This window comes from Chrysemys picta, chromosome 5, assembly GCF_011386835.1.
Source record: "Chrysemys picta bellii isolate R12L10 chromosome 5, ASM1138683v2, whole genome shotgun sequence".
Taxonomy (NCBI): Eukaryota; Metazoa; Chordata; order Testudines; family Emydidae; genus Chrysemys; species Chrysemys picta.
The window spans coordinates 74,808,745-74,815,454 of NC_088795.1; the positions used below are offsets into that span (position 1 = coordinate 74,808,745).

General features: G+C 38.8%; 1 long non-coding RNA gene across 2 annotated transcripts in view; it reads left to right on the plus strand.

Annotated features, from left to right (window-relative positions):
- The window catches only part of LOC101948271 (uncharacterized), a 63,658-nt gene extending 60,035 nt beyond the window's left edge, over nt 1-3,623 (plus strand). For both annotated transcript variants that reach the window (XR_010601421.1, XR_010601422.1), the window contains exons 4-5: nt 2,144-2,270; nt 3,377-3,623. This is a non-coding gene — a long non-coding RNA (uncharacterized LOC101948271). The remainder of the gene's footprint in view (nt 1-2,143; nt 2,271-3,376) is intronic.
- The last annotated feature ends 3,087 nt before the right edge of the window (nt 3,624-6,710 follow it).

Genomic DNA, 6,710 nt, shown 5'->3' on the forward strand with positions numbered 1-6,710 from the left:
TTCTGGAACATAGCTGACAAAAATCTGTTGTACATATTAGTGATTTCATATGTGCTTCTAGCAGTGATAACAAACTGTGATTTGAAACATATGGTCAGTACCATATGAGAGGCCAAGATAAATTTCCATTTTTATTTGTTTCAGAGGAAACAAAATTATCAGCAACTGTCTTAATATCCTGTTTTTTATGGCTGCAATTTAGCATATTTCTAAGTCCATTGGAAACACTTTTTTGGCAACATTGAGTACATATTTATATTAAAATCATAACAAATGAACTTAAACTGCTCCTTTCTTTCATACTAGAGACATTGATTTATATAGCATCGAATCAAATGGGACTAACTCTAACTTTAAATGATAGATGTGGAAATGATAGACATGCTTCAATTTTTTAGCTGAAAAGAAGTCCATATGAATAACATCTATTTTTTAAAATTTATACGCTGATATCCTTCATCATGCACTGATGCATTCTGATGGGTTTTTCAGGATGTAGGTGGAATTCTTCACCTCCTTCTTCTCCACATATGTGAGGCGTGGCCATAGTGAAGTGGTGGGCAACCTGCGGCCCATCCGGGTAATCCGCTGGCGGGCCACAAGACAGTGCTTACATTGACCGTCCACAGGCACAGCTGCCCGCAGCTCCCAGTGACCGGGAACGGTGAACCACGGTCACTGGGAGCTGCAGGTGGCCATGCTGTAGGAGCTGGATTTTATAATGTACTATGAGAATTAATGTATGATTTGATTTCATCCTGTCAGCCACCCCTTTTGAAAAGCAGAAAGGAATGACAGACCAAAACAATCCTTATGAGTGATTATGGTCACCCTTTTGTTTTAGAATAAGTTATAAAGCTACTATGGTTTCCTATATGTATTACAAATTAGGAAGTAAGAGACAGGATTCTCTATTGTATCTATGTTAAGAAGATTAGAGGAATGTTGAGGGCCTGAAGTCCCAATGTGAATTGTTTTAGTTATAAGATTTAGCAAGGCTTGATTTACAATGCATTCTGCTGAATATACAATACTGCTGTCTGTATACCTTTGAAGGTTTCTGTAAGAGATTGTTTGTGTGAATGAGGAATGCATGCATCAGGAAAAGATAAGGTATGAATGCCATCACAAATGTCCAGATGGTCAAGAAGAAGTGAGAGACTTGGAAAGACCAGGAGACAATCAGAAAACATCCATTGTATCCAATGTTAAACATGTTAACATGTTAAACATGTTAGCAGCATTGACGACCTCAGAGGTGAGGCAGGCACCCCTGAAGGCGAGACAACAAATAAGAGATAACGATGGGAAGCCCAACAATAACCATCAAATGATAACACCACTTAAGGACTAATGATTACAGGATGACATTGCAAAATGCATGGACTCAAATGGGAATTTACAACTATAAAGCTGGGGTGTTTTGCCATGGAACTCTGGGTTCAGTCCTGCAAAGCCTCAGAGCATCGGATCGCGACCGACAGAACCCAGCTCCACACTCATGCTCAATCTAACTGGCCATTAGATTGACTCGAGCTACAACAGACTGGTAACTATTAACATCACTGGCAGGACTGTGTATATATATATATGTGTGTGTGTGTGTGTGTGTGTGTGTGTATCTAAAAAGTATATGCTAACTGTGGTATTCTCAATAAATGCTGTGTATACTTCAACCTTCCTCTATTAAGATCCCGTGTAATTTGTATGAGCATAACAATACCTGTGGACAGTCAATGTAAACAGTGTCTCATGGCCTGCCAGCAGATTACCCTGAAGGGCTGCAGGTTGCCCACCATTTCCATAGTGATTGTCACAGCGGGAATAGCCTTTAAGGTAGAGATGGACTAATCCCCCACTTGTGACTAATATTCTGTCTAGTAGGTGATAGCCTGCTGGTCATTTAGTCCTTAGATAAGAGGCCAATAAGCAGCCCAATTGGAGGAGTGACACCTCTAAGGAGGTCCTGGCTCAGGGGAAAAGGACCTTGAAATTGTCCAAGCAGCAAGAGCTGGTTTATGTGTTTGATTTATGTTGGACTGTTTTAGTTTCGAGAAATAAACCCATCCTTGAAGAAAAAGATTGAAATCCTGTAAGCTGTTGAACTATTTTTAATGCTCTATGTTGGCCTGTTGGTTTACAGTCCACCTCTACCCAGAACACTCTTCAGAGAGATGACCTTTTATGACTCCTCCAATGCAATCAGGGTGTTCCGGGTGTATGAAGGCAGCAGTAGGCCTGAACAGGGTTGAACATGGCAAGAATCGAAGGTGAGTAAAGGCTACTGGCTTCTCTTTTATTATATCAGTAGGGAAGTTGATGTACTATATTTGGATCTTATGTTTAATTGGTCTCTCTCTATATATATTTATTTAAAAGTCACATGTAGCCAGAAGGTTCTTGGCTAACTACATGTGAAAGAGGAACCAAAAGAACATGCTATTCTGACTAAGAGCATGTTGTAATAATTTGGGTCTACAATTTTACCCTAACTGTGAGTTTAGCTGTGAGAAGTGAAAGTTCATTAAATGTCACAATGACATATAATGATAAATTTTGATGGGTGCGGGGGATATGGAAAAGGGAGACAGACTGAATTAGTACAAACAAAAAGGCCTACTGATATAATTCAAGGACCGTGTTAAGATCACGCTTGGTAAACAAGAAAAGTGTGGGACCAGAAATCAATGAACCAAAATCGGAATGTTGGAAATTAGGTAGTGAACAAAATAAAGAGGGATGGGCTATTCCACCCATCACTCCCATTTTGGGTTTTCAAAACCAAAAAGAAGCAATTGCAACAGTTTAAGAGAGGGAAGCAGCAAGCTTTACAATCATGACTGCAACCCCTCCCCCCGTCTCCTGGAATCTACCGTGACGCTATTGGGCCTTCTTTGTTTTGATCCTAAGAGATGTCCAGACCAGACAGGGCCAGAGGGTAGGACCTAGATGATATCGCCAAGTCCAGTGGCTTTGCTAAATCCCAACCATCATCTGGGATGTGAAACTTTGTCATTTACCTCCCCTACCCACACATCTACTGTGTCCTTTTCCTTCCCCAAGTTACTTTTTCTCTCTCCTTTTGCCTTCTGTCTAATAAGAGTCTGGCTTAAATGGTCAAGACTGTATTTTACAAAATTATCCAGAAAGTTTATGACCAGAAAGACGCAAGTAAAAACAATTCTCTATATAGCCTGCTGGTGGTACAAGTTTTCCAGGTGTTGGAATGGCTCACAAGACCATGTACCATGCCTGTGTTTCTAAAGCAGTGGGGTTACAAGTGAACATCAACACCAGTGACAGAAAAGGCATTTTCTATTTTTGCTGTTCTTTTTCTTTCCCCTTTCTTTTGTGTGTGTCTTGTTTTGTCTTCTAGGAAACAGGATCAGACTTTAACAGCAGCAGCGTCTCCTGCACATCTCAACTAACTTCTCTTTTTTTCCAAAAGGACAGATATTCTAATCCAAGAGACTGTCAGATGAGGGGGCTCTTTCTTAAAACTCTCTCCAGTTGAAGGGAGCAAGACATATTGTTATAATTAAAGCCTTATTTAATACTTTACATTTAAAATGTTTTAGCTTTTTTTCCTTTTTCTGTAACTATAATAAAATGCCAGAAACAGACAGGAGTGGTTGAGCTTTGTAACTGTCCTAAACACCAGAGCCGTAATGGTAACAAGATGATGATAATGATAAAATGTTTTAAAGGATTTTTAATAGTGTGTTTGCCATGGTATTAAGCAGGATGGGGTCTCTGTATTCTGAACCTTGCTTAAAACTATTTAATATTGGACAATTTTAGGATTATGTTAACACGTTTGACTCCCTGGGCCCATTTACTCCATCAAAATAAGTACAACAGGCTACTTTAGATAATGCAAAGAAATGCTAAGAAATTTTACTCCAGATTTCATGTATGTATTTCTAGTATTTGTAATCCTATTTCTGAAGTTACAGGTCAGGCCCAAACATAGAAAGGGAGTGAAAGGAATATTTTCCAATTCTGATTAAGAGGTTGTTAAACCATTGGGGAAATTTCAACCAACCTTATAAAACCTATAAAAAACAGATGCACTAATGATATTTCACTATTCGGAGCTAAAATCTCTTAAGAACAAATTGTGAAATTTTGACTCCATCAAATCTGAACCATAGCCTAAACATAACTCATGTAGGCTGCAAACACTGCTTCCTGTAATCAGCTGTAGAATGAATGTTTGTGGCTAATTCTATCCACTTTGACAGGCCTCTCAGCAAAAAGGAATATGAAATTTGGATCTGGAGAGCTTAGTGGAGAATGGAAGTGCAGCAGAAGATACTCAAATAGAGTTCTGACTGCAATCACCCATTTAAACACACAGATACAGCAAAATTCTGGAGACCCACAGGATCTAATAGTTGCAGGTAGGGTGACCAGATGTCCCGATTTTATAGGGGCAGTCCTGATATTTGGGTCTTTGTCTTCTATAGGTGCCTATTACCCCCCACCCGCTGTCCCAATTTTTTTACACTTGCTGTCTGGTCACCCTAGTTGCAGGGGGAAGATGATGTGTTTTCAAAAGCTATTTTTCAGAATGATACATATGATGTGTCTATAGCTGGACTTTGCAGAGTCAATTAATACAGAATAGTATCCAGCTGGTATAGAGATACAGACTTTATTTCCATCTTTAAAACAAAAGTTTACCCATGGGGCATAAGGACTGCAGAAACTTACTGGTTTAAAATATAATAATTACTAAAAGAAGGCACTCTATTAAATTAAACTCAGAGCTATTCAAATGCCTGCTAACAGACTGCTGTGGCCCTAAAATGTGCTCTTGAAAAGTTGAATGGTTACTGCCATTGGCTTTAACTCTTTTATTTGTTGTTTGCTCTGTAGGGGCTGGCACTGAGCATACACTGCTCCTCCTTGACAGGTGCAGACTGCACACCTCTTTTACTAATGGTGATGAGGAAAAAGGGATTGAAACCTCTAGAGGTTTGGTTACTAGCATTCCTAAAATTGACATGATTGTGTTTACACATATGATTTAAACACCATTCAACAATTCCACATGAACCGGTGTTTTGTAGGGCTTCCGGCTTTCTGGGGTTTCACAGGGAAGCAGCTACCATCTATGAATTCTAGGCATCAATTCATACAACATAGTGTTCAACAACATGACATTTGCACCCTAACAGGATGAGTGTTCAACATCATGACAAATAGGAAGCCTGCAGATCTGAATCGGTCATGTTCAGGTTCTGTTCAGCAAATTCCCATCTGCCATATTGGAGTGGACTCAGATTTCCTCTGATCTGCTTGTCCAGGATAAAACACTTTTTGTCTAGAGTTTCAGTAAAGTCTAAATGTAATTGGAATCCTTAGTCATTAATATGAAAATTCACCAGCTTATGTACCATATATAATATATTTTCCACACCTATAAAAATAAATGGAAACTACTATAACAGCGGAGGTAGTTTCTTCCACTCTATCTTACCTAATTGTGTTTTTTTTTTCTATAAACAATTAATTTTAATCATGCTGGACTTCCAAACAGCAAAGTCTACTTGAGGGGAAAAAATCAAATGATTTTGTAAATATATAGTTACATACAGAAAAGTTCTGGATAGTAGATAAATACAAAAACCTGAAAAATAGCATGTGTAATCTGATTAAGTAAGGATTAATATAATCCTTTATTTCTAGATGTGTATTAGATCCTGAAGAATCAGCATAACAGACAAATATAGGCACTATAAAGTATGATCATGACATAGCTTGCAGTTGTGAATGGCAAAAAATATTCTGAACTTATTGCACATTTTATTTGTTATTTTGTATCCAAAAATAGATATAACTATTCATGGAAACAAAGATTACATGGATATAGCTGCTATTACACAAGGTTTTGATCAGGGGCGGCTCCAGGCACCAGCGCAGCCTGCGGGAAGTCTGCTGCTGGTCCCACGAATTCGGCGGCGGGACCGGCAGATGACCCGCAGAAACGCCGCCGAATCCGTGTGCCTGTGGACTGCCCGTAGGCATGCCACCGAAGCCCGTCTGACTGCCGTGCGTGGGGCAGCAAAAAACATAGAGCCGCCCCTGGTTTTGATAGCTCATACAGAGAGTTCCCATCTATTACTGCTTTTTTTCAGAATATTATAATTTTATGATCAACTTCTACAAACATTTGCAAAGCTGAAGTAGGTCAGTGATGGATTTGCATCTTTTCTGCTCCACACTGCAATGCTCATAGGTTGAATCCAAAGATTTTCCTCTATTTTCTGTACAGTGAAAGAAAGTTATGTTATAGTTAGACACCTGGCATCTAAAGGCAAGTTTAACTTCCTGAATCTGACTCCTGGAGCATATGGTGTACACACCCTAAGAAAGTAAAGGTGTGATTAATATGTCAAGAGAAGGCATAGTCTATTGACAAAATATACAGTTTTAAACATATGAAAGTAACTTCCATTTCTCTTGTGTTTAAGCAAGTTGTATAGTGATGTTGCTGTGTTATCAATAGTTTTATTTTGAATTGACACATTTGAAACTTTTTGACTTGGCTACTAAGTGGCTGCCCTGAATATTTCTATGTGGATCCTCTGTACAACACTGGGTGTCTGCCACTTTTGTAACATATTATAACACCTGTCAGATATCATTAATAGCAGCATAACAATTCTCTTAGACCTAAGCCATGGATATAATTTAGAATCTAC